Source organism: Opisthocomus hoazin, chromosome 17, assembly GCF_030867145.1.
Source record: "Opisthocomus hoazin isolate bOpiHoa1 chromosome 17, bOpiHoa1.hap1, whole genome shotgun sequence".
Classification (NCBI taxonomy): domain Eukaryota; kingdom Metazoa; phylum Chordata; class Aves; order Opisthocomiformes; family Opisthocomidae; genus Opisthocomus; species Opisthocomus hoazin.
The window spans coordinates 21,648,983-21,667,647 of NC_134430.1; positions in this window are offsets into that span (position 1 = coordinate 21,648,983).

Below are 18,665 nucleotides of genomic sequence, written 5' to 3' on the forward strand. Positions count from 1 at the left end.
AGAAATTGGGGCTGCTTGCTTGTCTTGCCACCTCAAACTTGAAACGTAGATTTGGACGTCCGTATAGAGGGCCGCCAGCAGCGGTGTTCTGAAAATGTGAACGTCTGCAAATAGGTCGCAGGCAGAAAGAGATAGCCTGGAAAGCGTTGCTCAGCCTCATCTGCCCATGGCACTGCTCGCACAGAGGCACAGAGACTGGGGCTCCTTGCTTGTCTTGCCACCTCAAAATTCAAACATAGATTTGGGCTTCCGTGCAGGGGACCTACAGCAGCACTGCTCTGGAGATGCGAACGTCTGCGGATAGCCCGCAGCCAGAAAGAGCTAGCCTGGAAAGCTGTTGCTCAGCCTCATCTGCCCATGGCACTGCTCGCACAGAGGCACAGAGACTGGGGCTGCTTGCTTGTCTTGCCACCTCAAAGTTCAAATGTAGATTTGGGAGTCCGTGCAGGGGACTTCCGGCAGCCCTGCTCCGAAAATGCGAACGTCTGCAGATAGCTCTTAGCCAGAAAGAGGTAGCCTGGAAAGCTGTTGCTCAGCCTCATCTGCCCATGGCACTGCTCACACAGAGGCACAGAAATTGGGGCTGCTTGCTTGTCTTGCCACCTCAAACTTCAAACGTAGCATTGGGGGTCCTTGCCGGGCACCTCCGGCAGCCCTGCTCTGAAAATGCGAACGTCTGAAGATAGCTCGCAACAAGAAGGAGCTAGCCTGGAAAGCTGTTACTCAGCCTCATCTGCCCATGGCACTACTCGCACAGAGGCACAGAGACAGGGGCTTCTTGCTTGTCTTACCACCTCAAAATTCAAACTTAGAATTGGGCTTCCGTGCAGGGGACCTACAGCAGCACTGCTCTGGAGATGCGAACATCTGCGGATAGCCCGCAGCCAGAAAGAGCTAGCCTGGAAAGCTGTCGCTCAGCCTCATCTGCCCATGGCATTGATCACACAGAGGCACAGAGACTGGGGCTGCTTGCTTGTCTTGTCACCTCAAAGTTCAAACGTACATTTGGGAGTCCGTGCAGGGGGCTTCCGGCAGCCCTGCTCCGAAAATGCGAACGTCTGCAGATAGCTCTTAGCCAGAAAGAGGTAGCCTGGAAAGCTGTTGCTCAGCCTCATCTGCCCATGGCACTGCTCGCACAGAGGCACAGAGACTGGGGCTGCTTGCTTGTCTTGCCACCTCAAAGATCAAACGTCTCCTGGGAATGGGGGTTGTCCATGCCAGGCGCCTCCGGCAGCCCTTCTACAAAAATGCGAACGTCTGCAGATAGCCCGCAGACAGAAATATCTAGCCTGGAAAGCTGTTACTCAGCCTCATCTGCCCATGGCACTGCTCGCACAGAGGCACAGAGACTGGGGCTGCTTACTTGTCTTGCCACCTCAAACTTCAAACGTATCTTTTGGGGGTCCGTGCAAGGGATCTAAGGCAGCCCTGCTCTGAAAATGCGAACGTCTGCACATAGCTCGCAGGCAGAAAGAGCTAGCCTGGAAAGCGTTGCTCAGCCTCATCTGCCCATGGCACTGCTCGCACAGAGGCACAGAAACTGGGGCTCCTTGCTTGTCTTGCCCCCTCAAACTTCAAAAGTATCTTAGGTGGTCCGTGCCGGGCGCCTCCGTCAGTCCTGCTCTGAAAATGCGAACGTCTGCAGATAGCTCTTAGCCAGAAAGAGCTAGCCTGGAAAGCTGTTGCTCAGCCTCATCTGCCCATGGCACTGCTCGCACAGAGGCACAGAAATTGGGGCTGCTTGCTTGTCTTGCCACCTCAAACTTCAAACGTAGCACTGGGGGTCCTTGCCGGGCACCTCCGGCAGCCCTGCTCTGAAAATGAGAACGTCTGAAGATAGCTCGCAACAATAAGGAGCTAGCCTGGAAAGCTGTTGCTCAGCCTCATCTGGCCATGGCACTGCTCGCACAGAGGCACAGAGACAGGGGCTTCTTGCTTGTCTTAGCACCTCAAAATTCAAACTTAGATTTGGGCTTCCGTGCAGGGCACCTACAGCAGCACTGCTCTGAAAATGCGAACGTCTGCGGATAGCTCGCAGCCAGAAAGAGCTAGCCTGGAAAGCTGTCGCTCACCCTCATCTGCCCATGGCACTGCTCGCACAGAGGCACAGAGACTGGGGCTGCTTGCTTGTCTTGCCACCTCAAAGTTCAAACGTAGATTTGGGAGTCCGTGTAGGGGGCTTCCGGCAGCCCTGCTACGAAAATGCGAACGTCTGCAGATAGCTCTTAGCCAGAAAGAGGTAGCCTGGAAAGCTGTTGCTCAGCCTCATCTGCCCATGGCACTGCTCGCACAGAGGCACAGAAATTGGGGCTGCTTGCTTGTATTGCCACCTCCAACTTCAAACGTAGCATTGGGGGTCCTTGCCGGGCACCTCCGGCAGCCCTGCTCTGAAAATGCGAACGTCTGAAGATAGCTCTTAGCCAGAAAGAGGTAGCCTGGAAAGCTGTTGCTCAGCCTCATCTGCCCAAGGCACTGCTCGCACAGAGGCACAGAGACTGGCGCTGCTTGCTTGTCTTGCCACCTCAAACTTCAAACGTCTCCTGGGAATGGGGGTTGTCCATGCCAGGCGCCTCCGGCAGCCCTTCTACAAAAATGCGAACGTCTGCAGATAGCCCGCAGACAGAAATATCTAGCCTGGAAAGCTGTTACTCAGCCTCATATGCCCATGGCACTGCTCGCACAGAGGCACAGAGACTGGGGCTGCTTGCTTGTCTTGCCACCTCAAACTTCAAACGTATCTTTTGGGGGTCCGTGCAAGGGATCTAAGGCAGCACTGCTCTGAAAATGCGAACGTCTGCACATAGCTCGCAGCCAGAAAGAGCTAGCCTGGAAAGCGTTGCTCAGCCTCATCTGCCCATGGCACTCCTCGCACAGAGGCACAGAGACTGGGGCTCCTTGCTTGTCTTGCCCCCTCAAACTTCAAAAGTATCTTAGGTGGTCCGTGCCGGGCGCCTCCGGCAGCCCTGCTCTGAAAATGCGAACGTCTGCAGATATCTGGCAGCCAGAAAGGGCTAGCCTGGAAAGCTGTTGCTCAGCCTCATCTGCCCATGGCACTGCTCGCACAGAGGCACAGAAACTGGGGCTGCTTGCTTGTCTTGCCACCTCAAACTTCAAACGTAGATTTGGGCGTCCGTGCAGAGGGCCGCCAGCAGCGGTGCTCTGAAAATGCGAACTTCTGCAGATAGCTCGCAGGCAGAAAGAGCTAGCCTGGAAAGCGTTGCTCAGCCTCATCTGCCCATGGCACTGCTCGCACAGAGGCACAGAGACTTGGGCTCCTTGCTTGTCTTGCCCCCTCAAACTTCAAAAGTATCTTACGTGGTCCGTGCCGGGCGCCTCCGGCAGCCCTGCTCTGAAAATGCGAACGTCTGCAGATAGCTCGCAGCCAGAAAGGGCTAGCCTGGAAAGCTGTTGCTGAGCCTCATCTGCCCATGGCACTGCTCGCACAGAGGCACAGAAATTGGGGCTGCTTGCTTGTCTTGCCACCTCAAACTTCAAACGTAGCATTGGGGGTCCTTGCCGGGCAGCTCCGTTAGCCCTGCTCTGAAAATGCGAACGTCTGAAGATAGCTCGCAACAAGAAAGAGCTAGCCTGGAAAGCTGTTACTCAGCCTCATCTGCCAATGGCACTGCTCGCACAGAGGCACAGAGACTGGGGCTGCTTGCTTGTCTTGCCACCTCAAACTTCAAACGTATCTTTTGGGGGTCCGTGCAAGGGATCTAAGGCAGCCCTGCTCTGTAAATGCGAACGTCTGCAGATAGCTCGCAGCCAGAAAGAGCTTACCTGGAAAACGTTGCTCAGCCTCATCTGCCCATGGCACTGCTCGCACAGAGGCACAGAGACTGGGGCTCCTTGCTTGTCTTGCCCCCTCAAACTTCAAAAGTATCTTGCGTGGTCCGTGCCGGGAGCCTGCGGCAGCCCCGCTCTGAAAATGCGAACGTCTGCAGATAGCTTGCAGCCAGAAAGGGCTAGCCTGGAAAGCTGTTGCTCAGCCTCATCTGCCCATGGCACTGCTCGCACAGAGGCACAGAAACTGGGGCTGCTTGCTTGTCTTGCCACCTCAAACTTGAAACATAGATTTGGGCGTCCGTGCAGAGGGCCGCCAGCTGCGGTGCTCTGAAAATGCGAACGTCTGCAGATAGCTCGCAGGCAGAAAGAGCTAGCCTGGAAAGCGTTGCTCAGCCTCATCTGCCCATGGCACTGCTCGCACAGAGGCACAGAGACTGGGGCTCCTTGCTTGTCTTGCCCCCTCAAACTTCAAAAGTATCTTAGGTGGTCCGTGCCGGGCGCCTCCGGCAGCCCTGCTCTGAAAATGCGAACGTCTGCAGATAGCTCGCAGCCAGAAAGAGCTAGCCTGGAAAGCTGTTGCTCAGCCTCATCTGCCCATGGCACTGCTCACACAGAGGCACAGAGACAGGGGCTTCTTGCTTGTCTTGCCACCTCAAACTTCAAACGTATCTTTTGGGGGTCCATGCAAGGGATCTAATGCAGCCCTGCTCTGAAAATGCGAACGTCTGCAGATAGCTCGCAGCCAGAAAGAGCTAGCCTGGAAAGCGTTGCTCAGCCTCATCTGCCCATGGCACTGCTCGCACAGAGGCACAGAGACTGGGGCTGCTTGCTTGTCTTGCCACGTCAAACTTCAAACGTAGCATTGGGGGTCCTTGAAGGGTACCTCCGGCAGCCCTGCTCTGAAAATGCGAACATCTGCAGATAGCTCGCATCCAGAAGAAGGTAGCCTGGAAAGCTGTTGCTCAGCCTCATCTGCCCATGGCACTGCTCGCACAGAGGCACAGAGACTGGGGCTGCTTGCTTGTCTTGCCACCTCAAAATTCAAAAGTATCTATTGGCCGTCCGTGCAAGGGATCTAAGGCAGCCCTGCTCTGAAAATGCGAACGTCTGCACATAGCTCGCAGCCAGAAAGAGCTAGCCTGGAAAGCGTTGCTCAGCCTCATCTGCCCATGGCACTCCTCGCACAGAGGCACAGAGACTGGGGCTCCTTGCTTGTCTTGCCCCCTCAAACTTCAAAAGTATCTTAGGTGGTCCGTGCCGGGCGCCTCCGGCAGCCCTGCTCTGAAAATGCGAACGTCTGCAGATATCTGGCAGCCAGAAAGGGCTAGCCTGGAAAGCTGTTGCTCAGCCTCATCTGCCCATGGCACTGCTCGCACAGAGGCACAGAAACTGGGGCTGCTTGCTTGTCTTGCCACCTCAAACTTCAAACGTAGATTTGGGCGTCCGTGCAGAGGGCCGCCAGCAGCGGTGCTCTGAAAATGCGAACTTCTGCAGATAGCTCGCAGGCAGAAAGAGCTAGCCTGGAAAGCGTTGCTCAGCCTCATCTGCCCATGGCACTGCTCGCACAGAGGCGCAGAGACTTGGGCTCCTTGCTTGTCTTGCCCCCTCAAACTTCAAAAGTATCTTACGTGGTCCGTGCCGGGCGCCTCCGGCAGCCCTGCTCTGAAAATGCGAACGTCTGCAGATAGCTCGCAGCCAGAAAGGGCTAGCCTGGAAAGCTGTTGCTGAGCCTCATCTGCCCATGGCACTGCTCGCACAGAGGCACAGAAACTGGGGCTGCTTGCTTGTCTTGCCACCTCAAACTTCAAACGTAGCATTGGGGGTCCTTGCCGGGCAGCTCCGTTAGCCCTGCTCTGAAAATGCGAACGTCTGAAGATAGCTCGCAACAAGAAAGAGCTAGCCTGGAAAGCTGTTACTCAGCCTCATCTGCCAATGGCACTGCTCGCACAGAGGCACAGAGACTGGGGCTGCTTGCTTGTCTTGCCACCTCAAACTTCAAACGTATCTTTTGGGGGTCCGTGCAAGGGATCTAAGGCAGCCCTGCTCTGTAAATGCGAACGTCTGCAGATAGCTCTTAGCCAGAAAGAGCTAACCTGGAAAACGTTGCTCAGCCTCATCTGCCCATGGCACTGCTCGCACAGAGGCACAGAGACTGGGGCTCCTTGCTTGTCTTGCCCCCTCAAACTTCAAAAGTATCTTGCGTGGTCCGTGCCGGGAGCCTGCGGCAGCCCCGCTCTGAAAATGCGAACGTCTGCAGATAGCTTGCAGCCAGAAAGGGCTAGCCTGGAAAGCTGTTGCTCAGCCTCATCTGCCCATGGCACTGCTCGCACAGAGGCACAGAAACTGGGGCTGCTTGCTTGTCTTGCCACCTCAAACTTGAAACATAGATTTGGGCGTCCGTGCAGAGGGCCGCCAGCTGCGGTGCTCTGAAAATGCGAACGTCTGCAGATAGCTCGCAGGCAGAAAGAGCTAGCCTGGAAAGCGTTGCTCAGCCTCATCTGCCCATGGCACTGCTCGCACAGAGGCACAGAGACTGGGGCTCCTTGCTTGTCTTGCCCCCTCAAACTTCAAAAGTATCTTAGGTGGTCCGTGCCGGGCGCCTCCGGCAGCCCTGCTCTGAAAATGCGAACGTCTGCAGATAGCTCGCAGCCAGAAAGAGCTAGCCTGGAAAGCTGTTGCTCAGCCTCATCTGCCCATGGCACTGCTCACACAGAGGCACAGAGACAGGGGCTTCTTGCTTGTCTTGCCACCTCAAACTTCAAACGTATCTTTTGGGGGTCCATGCAAGGGATCTAATGCAGCCCTGCTCTGAAAATGCGAACGTCTGCAGATAGCTCGCAGCCAGAAAGAGCTAGCCTGGAAAGAGTTGCTCAGCCTCATCTGCCCATGGCACTGCTCGCACAGAGGCACAGAGTCTGGGGCTGCTTGCTTGTCTTGCCACGTCAAACTTCAAACGTAGCATTGGGGGTCCTTGAAGGGTACCTCCGGCAGCCCTGCTCTGAAAATGCGAACATCTGCAGATAGCTCGCATCCAGAAGAAGGTAGCCTGAAAAGCTGTTGCTCAGCCTCATCTGCCCATGGCACTGCTCGCACAGAGGCACAGAGACTGGGTCTGCTTGCTTGTCTTGCCACCTCAAAATTCAAAAGTATCTATTGGCCGTCCGTGCAAGGGATCTAAGGCAGCCCTGCTCTGAAAATGCGAACGTCTGCAGATAGGTCGCAGCCAGAAAGAGCTAGCCTGGAAAGCGTTGCTCAGCCTCATCTGCCCATGGCACTGCTCGCACAGAGGCACAGAGACTGGGGCTCCTTGCTTGTCTTGCCCCCTCAAACTTCAAAAGTATCTTAGGTGGTCCGTGCCGGGCGCCTCCGGCAGCCCTGCTCTGAAAATGCGAACGTCTGCAGATAGCTGGCAGCCAGAAAGGGCTAGCCTGGAAAGCTGTTGCTCAGCCTCATCTGCCCATGGCACTGCTCGCACAGAGGCACAGAAACTGGGGCTGCTTGCTTGTCTTGCCACCTCAAACTTCAAACGTAGATTTGGGCGTCCGTGCAGAGGGCCGCCAGCAGCGGTGCTCTGAAAATGCGAACGTCTGCAGATAGCTCGCAGGCAGAAAGAGCTAGCCTGGAAAGCGTTGCTCAGCCTCATCTGCCCATGGCACTGCTCGCACAGAGGCACAGAGACTTGGGCTCCTTGCTTGTCTTGCCCCCTCAAACTTCAAAAGTATCTTACGTGGTCCGTGCCGGGCGCCTCCGGCAGCCCTGCTCTGAAAATGCGAACGTCTGCAGATAGCTCGCAGCCAGAAAGGGCTAGCCTAGAAAGCTGTTGCTGAGCCTCATCTGCCCATGGCACTGCTCGCACAGAGACACAGAAATTGGGGCTGCTTGCTTGTCTTGCCACCTCAAACTTCAAACGTAGCATTGGGGGTCCTTGCCGGGCAGCTCCGTTAGCCCTGCTCTGAAAATGCGAACGTCTGAAGATAGCTCGCAACAAGAAAGAGCTAGCCTGGAAAGCTGTTACTCAGCCTCATCTGCCAATGGCACTGCTCGCACAGAGGCACAGAGACTGGGGCTGCTTGCTTGTCTTGCCACCTCAAACTTCAAACGTATCTTTTGGGGGTCCGTGCAAGGGATCTAAGGCAGCCCTGCTCTGTAAATGCGAACGTCTGCAGATAGCTCGCAGCCAGAAAGAGCTAACCTGGAAAGCGTTGCTCAGCCTCATCTGCCCATGGCACTGCTCGCACAGAGGCACAGAGACTGGGGCTCCTTGCTTGTCTTGCCCCCTCAAACTTCAAAAGTATCTTACGTGGTCCGTGCCGGGAGCCTGCGGCAGCCCCGCTCTGAAAATGCGAACGTCTGCAGATAGCTTGCAGCCAGAAAGGGCTAGCCTGGAAAGCTGTTGCTCAGCCTCATCTGCCCATGGCACTGCTCGCACAGAGGCACAGAAACTGGGGCTGCTTGCTTGTCTTGCCACCTCAAACTTGAAACATAGATTTGGGCGTCCGTGCAGAGACCGCCAGCAGCGGTGCTCTGAAAATGCGAACGTCTGCAGATAGCTCGCAGGCAGAAAGAGCTAGCCTGGAAAGCGTTGCTCAGCCTCATCTGCCCATGGCACTGCTCGCACAGAGGCACAGAGACTGGGGCTCCTTGCTTGTCTTGCCCCCTCAAACTTCAAAAGTATCTTAGGTGGTCCGTGCCGGGCGCCTCCGGCAGCCCTGCTCTGAAAATGCGAACGTCTGCAGATAGCTCGCAGCCAGAAAGAGCTAGCCTGGAAAGCTGTTGCTCAGCCTCATCTGCCCATGGCACTGCTCACACAGAGGCACAGAAATTGGGGCTGCTTGCTTGTCTTGCCACCTCAAACTTCAAACGTATCTTTTGGGGGTCCATGCAAGGGATCTAATGCAGCCCTGCTCTGAAAATGCGAACGTCTGCAGATAGGTCGCAGCCAGAAAGAGCTAGCCTGGAAAGCGTTGCTCAGCCTCATCTGCCCATGGCACTGCTCGCACAGAGGCACAGAGACTGGGGCTGCTTGCTTGTCTTGCCACGTCAAACTTCAAACGTAGCATTGGGGGTCCTTGAAGGGTACCTCCGGCAGCCCTGCTCTGAAAATGCGAACATCTGCAGATAGCTCGCATCCAGAAGAAGGTAGCCTGGAAAGCTGTTGCTCAGCCTCATCTGCCCATGGCACTGCTCGCACAGAGGCACAGAGACTGGGGCTGCTTGCTTGTCTTGCCACCTCAAAATTCAAAAGTATCTATTGGCCGTCCGTGCAAGGGATCTAAGGCAGCCCTGCTCTGAAAATGCGAACGTCTGCAGATAGTTCGCAGCCAGAAAGAGCTAGCCTGGAAAGCGTTGCTCAGCCTCATCTGCCCATGGCACTGCTCGCACAGAGGCACAGAGACTGGGGCTCCTTGCTTGTCTTGCACCCTCAAACTTCAAAAGTATCTTAGGTGCTCCGTTCCCGGCGCCTGCGGCAGCCCTGCTCTGAAAATGTGAACGTCTGCAAATAGGTCGCAGGCAGAAAGAGATAGCCTGGAAAGCTGTTGCTCAGCCTCATCTGCCCATGGCACTGCTCGCACAGAGGCACAGAGACTGGGGGTCCTTGCTTGTCTTACCACCTCAAAATTCAAACGTAGATTTGGGCTTCCGTGCAGGGGACCTACAGCAGCACTGCTCTGGAGATGCGAACGTCTGCGGATAGCCCGCAGCCAGAAAGAGCTAGCCTGGAAAGCTGTTGCTCAGCCTCATCTGCCCATGGCACTGCTCGCACAGAGGCACAGAGACTGGGGCTGCTTGCTTGTCTTGCCACCTCAAAGTTCAAATGTAGATTTGGGAGTCCGTGCAGGGGACTTCCGGCAGCCCTGCTCCGAAAATGCGAAAGTCTGCAGATAGCTCTTAGCCAGAAAGAGCTAGCCTGGAAAGCTGTTGCTCAGCCTCATCTGCCCATGGCACTGCTCACACAGAGGCACAGAAATTGGGGCTGCTTGCTTGTCTTGCCACCTCAAACTTCAAACGTAGCATTGGGGGTCCTTGCCGGGCACCTCCGGCAGCCCTGCTCTGAAAATGCGAACGTCTGAAGATAGCTCGCAACAAGAAGGAGCTAGCCTGGAAAGCTGTTACTCAGCCTCATCTGCCCATGGCACTACTCGCACAGAGGCACAGAGACAGGGGCTTCTTGCTTGTCTTACCACCTCAAAATTCAAACTTAGATTTGGGCTTCCGTGCAGGGGACCTACAGCAGCACTGCTCTGGAGATGCGAACATCTGCGGATAGCCCGCAGCCAGAAAGAGCTAGCCTGGAAAGCTGTCGCTCAGCCTCATCTGCCCATGGCATTGATCACACAGAGGCACAGAGACTGGGGCTGCTTGCTTGTCTTGTCACCTCAAAGTTCAAACGTACATTTGGGAGTCCGTGCAGGGGGCTTCCGGCAGCCCTGCTACGAAAATGCGAACGCCTGCAGATAGCTCTTAGCCAGAAAGAGGTAGCCTGGAAAGCTGTTGCTCAGCCTCATCTGCCCATGGCACTGCTCGCACAGAGGCACAGAGACTGGGGCTGCTTGCTTGTCTTGCCACCTCAAAGATCAAACGTCTCCTGGGAATGGGGGTTGTCCATGCCAGGCGCCTCCGGCAGCCCTTCTACAAAAATGCGAACGTCTGCAGATAGCCCGCAGACAGAAATATCTAGCCTGGAAAGCTGTTACTCAGCCTCATCTGCCCATGGCACTGCTCGCACAGAGGCACAGAGACTGGGGCTGCTTACTTGTCTTGCCACCTCAAATTTCAAACGTATCTTTTGGGGGTCCGTGCAAGGGATCTAAGGCAGCCCTGCTCTGAAAATGCGAACGTCTGCTCATAGCTCGCAGGCAGAAAGAGCTAGCCTGGAAAGCGTTGCTCAGCCTCATCTGCCCATGGCACTGCTCGCACAGAGGCACAGAGACTGGGGCTCCTTGCTTGTCTTGCCCCCTCAAACTTCAAAAGTATCTTAGGTGGTCCGTGCCAGGCGCCTCCGTCAGTCCTGCTCTGAAAATGCGAACGTCTGCAGATAGCTCTTAGCCAGAAAGAGCTAGCCTGGAAAGCTGTTGCTCAGCCTCATCTGCCCATGGCACTGCTCGCACAGAGGCACAGAGACAGGGGCTTCTTGCTTGTCTTAGCACCTCAAAATTCAAACTTAGATTTGGGCTTCCGTGCAGGGCACCTACAGCAGCACTGCTCTGAAAATGCGAACGTCTGCGGATAGCTCGCAGCCAGAAAGAGCTAGCCTGGAAAGCTGTCGCTCACCCTCATCTGCCCATGGCACTGCTCGCACAGAGGCACAGAGACTGGGGCTGCTTGCTTGTCTTGCCACCTCAAAGTTCAAACGTAGATTTGGGAGTCCGTGTAGGGGGCTTCCGGCAGCCCTGCTACGAAAATGCGAACGTCTGCAGATAGCTCTTAGCCAGAAAGAGGTAGCCTGGAAAGCTGTTGCTCAGCCTCATCTGCCCATGGCACTGCTCGCACAGAGGCACAGAAATTGGGTCTGCTTGCTTGTATTGCCACCTCCAACTTCAAACGTAGCATTGGGGGTCCTTGCCGGGCACCACCGGCAGCCATGCTCTGAAAATGCGAACGTCTGAAGATAGCTCTTAGCCAGAAAGAGGTAGCCTGGAAAGCTGTTGCTCAGCCTCATCTGCCCATGGCACTGCTCGCACAGAGGCACAGAGACTGGCGCTGCTTGCTTGTCTTGCCACCTCAAACTTCAAACGTCTCCTGGGAATGGGGGTTGTCCATGCCAGGCGCCTCCGGCAGCCCTTCTACAAAAATGCGAACGTCTGCAGATAGCCCGCAGACAGAAATATCTAGCCTGGAAAGCTGTTACTCAGCCTCATCTGCCCATGGCACTGCTCGCACAGAGGCACAGAGACTGGGGCTGCTTGCTTGTCTTGCCACCTCAAACTTCAAACGTATCTTTTGGGGGTCCGTGCAAGGGATCTAAGGCAGCCCTGCTCTGAAAATGCGAACGTCTGCAGATAGCTGGCAGCCAGAAAGGGCTAGCCTGGAAAGCTGTTGCTCAGCCTCATCTGCCCATGGCACTGCTCGCACAGAGGCACAGAAACTGGGGCTGCTTGCTTGTCTTGCCACCTCAAACTTCAAACGTAGATTTGGGCGTCCGTGCAGAGGGCCGCCAGCAGCGGTGCTCTGAAAATGCGAACGTCTGCAGATAGATCGCAGGCAGAAAGAGCTAGCCTGGAAAGCGTTGCTCAGCCTCATCTGCCCATGGCACTGCTCGCACAGAGGCACAGAGACTTGGGCTCCTTGCTTGTCTTGCCCCCTCAAACTTCAAAAGTATCTTACGTGGTCCGTGCCGGGCGCCTCCGGCAGCCCTGCTCTGAAAATGCGAACGTCTGCAGATAGCTCGCAGCCAGAAAGGGCTAGCCTGGAAAGCTGTTGCTGAGCCTCATCTGCCCATGGCACTGCTCGCACAGAGGCACAGAAATTCGGGCTGCTTGCTTGTCTTGCCACCTCAGACTTCAAACGTAGCATTGGGGGTCCTTGCCGGGCAGCTCCGTTAGCCCTGCTCTGAAAATGCGAACGTCTGAAGATAGCTCGCAACAAGAAAGAGCTAGCCTGGAAAGCTGTTACTCAGCCTCATCTGCCAATGGCACTGCTCGCACAGAGGCACAGAGACTGGGGCTTCTTGCTTGTCTTGCCACCTCAAACTTCAAACGTATCTTTTGGGGGTCCGTGCAAGGGATCTAAGGCAGCCCTGCTCTGAAAATGCGAACGTCTGCAGATAGCTCGCAGCCAGAAAGAGCTAACCTGGAAAGCGTTGCTCAGCCTCATCTGCCCATGGCACTGCTCGCACAGAGGCACAGAGACTGGGGCTGCTTGCTTGTCTTGCCACCTCAAAGTTCAAATGTAGATTTGGGAGTCCGTGCAGGGGGCTTCCGGCAGCCCTGCTCCGAAAATGCGAACGTCTGCAGATAGCTCTTAGCCAGAAAGAGCTAGCCTGGAAAGCTGTTGCTCAGCCTCATCTGCCCATGGCACTGCTCACACAGAGGCACAGAAATTGGGGCTGCTTGCTTGTCTTGCCACCTCCATCTTCAAACGTAGCATTGGGGGTCCTTGCCGGGCACCTCCGGCAGCCCTGCTCTGAAAATGCGAACGTCTGAAGATAGCTCGCAACAAGAAGGAACTAGCCTGGAAAGCTGTTACTCAGCCTCATCTGCCCATGGCACTGCTCGCACAGAGGCACAGAGACAGGGGCTTCTTGCTTGTCTTACCACCTCAAAATTCAAACGTAGATTTGGGCTTCCGTGCAGGGGACCTACAGCAGCACTGCTCTGGAGATGCGAACGTCTGCGGATAGCTCGCAGCCAGAAAGAGCTAGCCTGGAAAGATGTCGCTCAGCCTCATCTGCCCATGGCATTGATCACACAGAGGCACAGAGACTGGGGCTGCTTGCTTGTCTTGCCACCTCAAAGTTCAAACGTAGATTTGGAAGTCCGTGCAGGGGGCTTCCGGCAGCCCTGCTCCGAAAATGCGAACGTCTGCAGATAGCTCTTAGCCAGAAAGAGGTAGCCTGGAAAGCTGTTGCTCAGCCTCATCTGCCCATGGCACTGCTCGCACAGAGGCACAGAGACTGGGGCTGCTTGCTTGTCTTGCCACCTCAAAGATCAAACGTCTCCTGGGAATGGGGGTTGTCCATGCCAGGCGCCTCCGGCAGCCCTTCTACAAAAATGCGAACGTCTGCAGATAGCCCGCAGACAGAAATATCTAGCCTGGAAAGCGTTGCTCAGCCTCATCTGCCCATGGCACTGCTCGCACAGAGGCACAGAGACTGGGGCTCCTTGCTTGTCTTGCCACCTCAAACTGCAAAAGCATCTTAGGTGGTCCGTGCCGGGCTCCTCCGGCAGCCCTGCTCCGAAAATGCAAACGTCTGCAGATAGATCGCAGCCAGAAAGACCTAGCCTGGAAAGCTGTTGCTCAGCCTCATCTGCCCATGGCACTGCTCGCACAGAGGCACAGAAATTGGGGCTGCTTGCTTGTCTTGCCACCTCAAACTTCAAACGTAGCATTGGGGGTCCTTGCCGGGCAGCTCCGGCAGCCCTGCTCTGAAAATGCGAACGTCTGAAGATAGCTCGCAGCCAGAAAGAGCTAGCCTGGAAAGCTGTTACTCAGCCTCATCTGCCCATGGCACTGCTCGCACAGAGGCACAGAGACTGGGGCTGCTTGCTTGTCTTGCCACCTCAAACTTCAAACGTATCTTTTGGGGGTCCGTGCAAGGGATCTAAGGCAGCCCTGCTCTGAAAATGCGAACGTCTGCACATAGCTCGCAGCCAGAAAGAGCTAACCTGGAAAGCGTTGCTCAGCCTCATCTGGCCATGGCACTGCTCGCACAGAGGCACAGAGACTGGGGCTCCTTGCTTGTCTTTCCCCCTCAAACTTCAAAAGTATCTTGGGTGGTCCGTGCCGGGCGCCTCCGGCAGCCCTGCTCTGAAAATGCGAACGTCTGCAGATAGCTGGCAGTCAGAAAGGGCTAGCCTGGAAAGCTGTTGCTCAGCCTCATCTGCCCATGGCACTGCTCGCACAGAGGCACAGAAACTGGGGCTGCTTGCTTGTCTTGCCACCTCAAACTTGAAACGTAGATTTGGGCGTCCGTGCAGAGGGCCGCCAGCAGCGGTGCTCTGAAAATGCGAACGTCTGCAGATAGCTCGCAGGCAGAAAGAGCTAGCCTGGAAAGCGTTGCTCAGCCTCATCTGCCCATGGCACTGCTCGCACAGAGGCACAGAGACTTGGGCTCCTTGCTTGTCTTGCCACCTCAAACTTCAAAAGTATCTTACGTGGTCCGTGCCGGGCGCCTCCGGCAGCCCTGCTCTGACAATGCTAACGTCTGCAGATAGCTCGCAGCCAGAAAGGGCTAGCCTGGAAAGCTGTTGCTGAGCCTCATCTGCCCATGGCACTGCTCGCACAGAGGCACAGAAATTGGGGCTGCTTGCTTGTCTTGCCACCTCAAACTTCAAACGTAGCATTGGGGGTCCTTGCCGGGCAGCTCCGTTAGCCCTGCTCTGAAAATGCGAACGTCTGAAGATAGCTCGCAACAAGAAGGAGCTAGCCTGGAAAGCTGTTACTCAGCCTCATCTGCCAATGGCACTGCTCGCACAGAGGCACAGAAACTGGGGCTGCTTGCTTGTCTTGCCACCTCAAACTTCAAAGGTATCTTTTGGGGGTCCGTGCAAGGGATCTAAGGCAGCCCTGCTCTGAAAATGCGAACGTCTGCAGATAGCTCGCAGGCAGAAAGAGCTAACCTGGAAAGCGTTGCTCAGCCTCATCTGCCCATGGCACTGCTCGCACAGAGGCACAGAGACTGCGGCTCCTTGCTTGTCTTGCCCCCTCAAACTTCAAAAGTATCTTACGTGGTCCGTGCCGGGAGCCTGCGGCAGCCCTGCTCTGAAAATGCGAACGTCTGCAGATAGCTTGCAGCCAGAAAGGGCTAGCCTGGAAAGCTGTTGCTCAGCCTCATCTGCCCATGGCACTGCTCGCACAGAGGCACAGAAACTGGGGCTGCTTGCTTGTCTTGCCACCTCAAACTTGAAACATAGATTTGGGCGTCCGTGCAGAGGGCCGCCAGCAGCGGTGCTCTGAAAATGCGAACGTCTGCAGATAGCTCGCAGGCAGAAAGAGCTAGCCTGGAAAGCGTTGCTCAGCCTCATCTGCCCATGGCACTGCTCGCACAGAGGCACAGAGACTGGGGCTCCTTGCTTGTCTTGCCCCCTCAAACTTCAAAAGTATCTTAGATGGTCCGTGCCGGGCGCCTCCGTCAGTCCTGCTCTGAAAATGCAAACGTCTGCAGATAGCTCTTAGCCAGAAAGAGCTAGCCTGGAAAGCTGTTGCTCACCCTCATCTGCCCATGGCACTGCTCGCACAGAGGCACAGAATTTGGGGCTGCTTGCTTGTCTTGCCACCTCAAACTTCAAACGTAGTACTGGGGGTCCTTGCCGGGCACCTCCGGCAGCCCTGCTCTGAAAATGAGAACGTCTGAAGATAGCTCGCAACAAGAAGGAGCTAGCCTGGAAAGCTGTTGCTCAGCCTCATCTGCCCATGGCACTGCTCGCACAGAGGCACAGAGACAGGGGCTTCTTGCTTGTCTTAGCACCTCAAAATTCAAACTTAGATTTGGGCTTCCGTGCAGGGCACCTACAGCAGCACTGCTCTGAAAATGCGAACGTCTGCGAATAGCCCGCAGCCAGAAAGAGCTAGCCTGGAAAGCTGTCGCTCACCCTCATCTGCCCATGGCACTGCTCGCACAGAGGCACAGAGACTGGGGCTGCTTGCTTGTCTTGCCACCTCAAAGTTCAAACGTAGATTTGGGAGTCCGTGTAGGGGGCTTCCGGCAGCCCTGCTACGAAAATGCGAATGTCTGCAGATAGCCCTTAGCCCGAAAGAGCTAGCCTGGAAAGCTGTTGCTCAGCCTCATCTGCCCATGGCACTGCTCGCACAGAGGCACAGAAATTGGGGCTGCTTGCTTGTCTTGCCACCTCCAACTTCAAACGTAGCATTGGGGGTCCTTGCCGGGCACCTCCGGCAGCCCTGCTCTGAAAATGCGAAGGTCTGAAGATAGCTCGCAACAAGAAGGAGCTAGCCTGGAAAGCTGTTGCTCAGCCTCATCAGCCCATGGCACTGCTCGCACAGAGGCACAGAGACTGGGGCTTCTTGCTTGTCTTACCACCTCAAAATTCAAACGTAGATTTGGGCGTCCGTGCAGAGGGCCGCCAGCAGCGGTGCTCTGAAAATGCGAACGTCTGCAGATAGGTCGCAGGCAGAAAGAGCTAGTCTGGAAAGCGTTGCTCAGCCTCATCTGCCCATGGCACTGCTCGCACAGAGGCACAGAGACTGGGGCTCCTTGCTTGTCTTGCCACCTCAAACTTCAAAAGTATCTTACGTGGTCCGTGCCGGGCGCCTCCGGCAGCCCAGCTCTGAGAATGCGAACGTCTGCAGATATCTCTTAGCCAGAAAGGGCTAGCCTGGAAAGCTGTTGCTGAGCCTCATCTGCCCATGGCACTGCTCGCACAGAGGCACAGAAATTGGGGCTGCTTGCTTGTCTTGCCACCTCAAACTTCAAACGTAGCATTGGGGGTCCTTGCCGGGCAGCTCCGTTAGCCCTGCTCTGAAAATGCGAACGTCTGAAGATAGCTCGCAACAAGAAGGAGCTAGCCTGGAAAGCTGTTACTCAGCCTTATCTGCCAATGGCACTGCTCGCACAGAGGCACAGAGACTGGGGCTGCTTGCTTGTCTTGCCACCTCAAACTTCAAACGTATCTTTTGGGGGTCCGTGCAAGGGATCTAAGGCAGCCCTGCTCTGAAAATGCGAACGTCTGCAGATAGCTCGCAGCCAGAAAGAGCTAACCTGGAAAGCGTTGTTCAGCCTCATCTGCCCATGGCACTGCTCGCACAGAGGCACAGAGACTGGGGCTCCTTGCTTGTCTTGCCCCCTCAAACTTCAAAAGTATCTTACGTGGTCCGTGCCGGGAGCCTGCGGCAGCCCTGCTCTGAAAATGCGAACGTCTGCAGATAGCTTGCAGCCAGAAAGGGCTAGCCTGGAAAGCTGTTGCTCAGCCTCATCTGCCCATGGCACTGCTCGCACAGAGGCACAGAGACTGGGGCTGCTTGCTTGTCTTGCCACCTCAAACTTCAAACGTAGTACTGGGGGTCCTTGCCGGGCACCTCCGGCAGCCCTGCTCTGAAAATGAGAACGTCTGAAGATAGCTCGCAACAAGAAGGAGCTAGCCTGGAAAGCTGTTGCTCAGCCTCATCTGCCCATGGCACTGCTCGCACAGAGGCACAGAGACAGGGGCTTCTTGCTTGTCTTAGCACCTCAAAATTCAAACTTAGATTTGGGCTTCCGTGCAGGGCACCTACAGCAGCACTGCTCTGAAAATGCGAACGTCTGCGGATAGCCCTTAGCCCGAAAGAGCTAGCCTGGAAAGCTGTTGCTCAGCCTCATCTGCCCATGGCACTGCTCGCACAGAGGCACAGAAATTGGGGCTGTTGCTTGTCTTGCCACCTCCAACTTCAAACGTAGCATTTGGGGTCCTTGCCGGGCAACTCCGGCAGCCCTGCTCTGAAAATGCGAACGTCTGAAGATAGCTCGCAACAAGAAGGAGCTAGCCTGGAAAGCTGTTGCTCAGCCTCATCAGCCCATGGCACTGCTCGCACAGAGGCACAGAGACTGGGGCTTCTTGCTTGTCTTACCACCTCAAAATTCAAACGTAGATTTGGGCTTCCGTGCAGGGGACCTACAGCAGCACTGCTCTGGAGATGCGAACGTCTGCAGATAGCTCGCAGCCAGAAAGAGCTAGCTTGGAAAGCGTTGCTCAGCCTCATCTGCCCATGGCACTGCTCGCACAGAGGCACAGAGACTGCGGCTGCTTGCTTGTCTTGCCCCCTGAAACTTCAAAAGTATCTTACGTGGTCCGTGCCGTGCGCCTGCGGCAGCCCTGCTCTAAAAATGCGAACGTCTGAAGATAGTGCGCAACAAGAAGGAGCTAGCCTGGAAAGCTGTTGCTCAGCCTCATCTGCCCATGGCACTGCTCGCACAGAGGTACAGAGACAGGGGCTTCTTGCTTGTCTTACCACCTCAAAAATCAAACGTAGATTTGGGCTTCCGTGCAGGGGACCTACAGCAGCACTGCTCTGGAGATGCGAACGTCTGCGGATAGCACGCAGCCAGAAAGAGCTAGCCTGGAAAGCTGTTGCTCAGCCTCATCTGCCCATGGCACTGCTCGCACAGAGGCACAGAGACTGGGGCTGCTTGCTTGTCTTGCCACCTCAAAGATCAAACGTCTCCTGGGAATGGGGGTTGTCCATGCCAGGCGCCTCCGGCAGCCCTTCTACAAAAATGCGAACGT